Source organism: Erinaceus europaeus, chromosome 1 (genome assembly GCF_950295315.1).
Source record: "Erinaceus europaeus chromosome 1, mEriEur2.1, whole genome shotgun sequence".
Classification (NCBI taxonomy): Eukaryota; Metazoa; Chordata; class Mammalia; order Eulipotyphla; family Erinaceidae; genus Erinaceus; species Erinaceus europaeus.
Window position 1 is genome coordinate 184,584,824 of NC_080162.1, and position 3,337 is coordinate 184,588,160.

General features: G+C 39.9%; 1 pseudogene; it reads left to right on the forward strand.

Moving 5' to 3' along the window:
- Nucleotides 1-2,421: 2,421 nt before the first annotated feature.
- Nucleotides 2,422-3,070, forward strand: LOC103117149 (large ribosomal subunit protein eL19-like; annotated as a pseudogene).
- Nucleotides 3,071-3,337: the final 267 nt, after the last annotated feature.

Consider the following 3,337-nt stretch of genomic DNA (forward strand, 5'->3'; position numbering starts at 1 on the left):
CTGTATTTGCGTAATCACTGTACCATTTCCTTGGCCTTAAGGAACAATATGCCATGCTCATTGATTGGAAGACATAAAATAATCAAAATGACCATCCAACATGATCCATATACAGACTTAATGTGATCTTTACCAATATTCTACCAAACTTCTTTAAGAGACTATAACAAGAACTACAAAAGTTTTATCTCTGGAACTGAAAATATCTAGGATTATCAAAGATATATTGATAAAAAAGAACAAGACATCATATTATACTACAAGGCTACTGTAATAAAAAATCCCTGGTACTGGAACTAAAATAGGCACACAGAGCAGTGGAATAGAATTTAAAGCTCAGAAATAAAACTTTATGACTAGAAACAACAAATTTCTGACAAGGGACCCAAAACATTATCTGGAGAAAAGAAAATCTCTTCAACAAACTGTGGTGAGAAAATTGGGTTATCGAATGCAAATTAATGAAACTGGACCACCACATCCACCATGAACAAAAGTTAAATACAAAATGAATCAAAGATATGAATATTAGATCTGAAATTATCAAATATATAAAAGACAATAGCAGAACACTTCACAATCTATGCTCCAGAAATGTGTTCAAAGACTTGAGTCCAGGAACCAGGCAGTTGTGCACCCAGTTAAACACTCATATTACAGTATACAAGGATGCAGGTTCAAGCCCCTGGTCCCTGGCTACAGAGAGAAAACTTCATGAGTGGTGAAGTAAGCCTAAGTGTAGGTGTCTTTCTTGTTCCCTCTTCATCTCTCCCTCCCTTCTCAATTTCCGTCTGTCATTATCCAATTAAAAAAAAAAAAGAAAAAAAGACTCATGTCCAAAAGCAAGAAAAATAATAAACTAGTGGGACTACATCAAATTAAAAAGTGTCTGCATTGCAAATTGAACCATCACCAAAACAAAAAGGCACTCTACTGAAAAGGAGATCAGAATACAACATACATCACATAAAATGCTGATAGTCAAAACATGAGAATATTCCAATGGGGGGACACAGAGCAGCAGCTTCTGTGTTTCTCTCCTCTCCCGGGTCAACTAGGAATACCAAAGGAGACCACCTGGGATCACAACAAGGCAGAACTAGAACAACTTCAGGAACCGACTGAATCACAGGTAAGTGCAAACATGTGTGGCTCCTGGACAGAGAGGAGCCTAAGGAGAGATTGAGCAGCTGGTAATAGTCCAGCAGTTTATCAGGTGAGGCACGACCTCCAGTCTGCTTTACCAAAATAAGACTGCTGAAGGGAGGACAGGACTCTCCTAAGACTCACTAAATGCAACTGTGAGTCTCCATTGCTACTGCCCTCAGAGGCTGAAGCAGCAGGGGGGAGGCCTGTGCTAGCATCTGGGAACAGAGAACTGAGAAGAGCTACACCTTGGTGGCCTAGCAGTGGGCCTGTATAGTGGGAGCCTTTCCACATTGTTCTCCTGATGAAAACATGGTGAACAATTGCCTCAGAACCTACAGACTATAAAGAGGACTTGTTTAGAAACTCATAGGGCCCTGCAGTGCTGCCTGGCTTGGCAGAGAAGACAAATTGAGCCTGGAGCTTTGGATGCTTGAGGTGTGAGAGTCTCTTTGCATAACCACTGTGCTATCTCTTCCCCACCCTGATTTATCTCTTGGTCAGGGGTGACAGATTAAGCTAAGAGACCTACTTATAGTTTAAAACCCCTCAGGCTCCCATAGCCTACAGGGAAGAAAAAGACAAAAGAGGCTTTTAAGCCATTGTGCTCCAACTCAGGGATTAAAATACTATTGAAACAACTGTCAATTTCTACAACTGTGAACTCTTTAAGTACCTTACTTAGACACAAGTCAACCCAGGTAAAAGTGATCAGTGATTTGAAAAGTACAGAGAGAGGGTCCTCATCACATACTATATAGAATGGCTAAACCAACAAGAAGAAATATTGGAGAAATAAACCAAGACAAGAGTCCAGCTAAAAGCTCCACAAAGATTAAAGAACAAAATAATGAGGTCAATATCCAAACACTAGTTAAGGAAATAGTAACAGGAGTAAAGAGTTTGAAAGAATTGTCATCAGAAATGCAGAAACAACCAATGAGACGCTAGAAGAAAACATTAATTATCTCAAGGTTATTAGAGAGCTGAAAGCTGAAATACCAGAACTAAGAACACAACTAGCTGAACAAGCTAAAACGGTATCAGAACAGGGTAACAAAATAGATGAACTCCAGAAAACAGTAGAGGGGAGAGAGAATAGAATAAATGAGGCTGAAGACAGAGTTAGCAAAATTGAGGATGAATTAGAGATTACTACAAAATAAGTAAGAGATCTCAAAAAGAGATTAAGAGATACTGAAAACAACAACAGAGACCTATGAGATGACTTCAAAAGAAATATTACAAACCCCTTTCACCACTGTGGCCACAGCCATGAGTATGTTCAGGCTTCAGAGGAGGCTTGCCTCCAGTGTCCTCCACTGTGACAAAAAGAAGGTCTGGTTGGATCCCAATGAAATCAATGAAATCACCAATGCTAATTCCTGTTAGCAGATTCAGAAACTGATAAAAGATGGGATGATCATCAGAAAACCTGTTACTGTCTATTCCCGGGTTCAATGCAGGAAGAACACCCTGGCTCGTAGGAAAGGGAGGCATATGGTATCGGTGAGCAAAAGGGTGCTGCCAGTGCTCAAATGCCAGAGAAGGTGACCTGGATGAATTCTGCACCTTGTGCTCAGAAGATACCGAGAGTCTAAGAGATTGACCGCCACATATACCACAGCTTCTACCTGAAAGTGAAGGGAAACATGTCTAAAAACAAATGGATTCTCATGGAACACATTCACAAACTGGAGGCAGACAAGGCTTGCAAGAACCTTCTGGCTGACCAGGCTGAAGCCACAGGTCTAAGACCAAGGAAGCATGAAAGTGCCATGAAGAGTGGCTCCAGGCCAAGAAGGAAGAAATCATTAAGACTTTGTCCAAAGAGGAAGAGACCAAGGAATAAATATCCCTTCTGTTTGTACATAGTGACATAGTGGTCTCTAGTGACACTAATTATTCAATAAAATGATAATATTATATGCCAAAAAAAGACATATTACAAGCATTATTGGCTTAGCAGAGGAAGAAAGAGAGGAAAGGAAAGAAAGCATTCTTCAGGACATAATAGCTGAGAACTTCTCTAATATCTACAACATAAAAGACATAAAGGTTCACAAAGCCTAGAGGGTCCCAAACAGAATTAACCAGATTTAAAGACACCAACACACATCACATTTAGAATGGAAAGGAATGAGGATAAATAAAGAATCCTGAAGGCTGCAAGAGAAAAATGAAGAGTCAC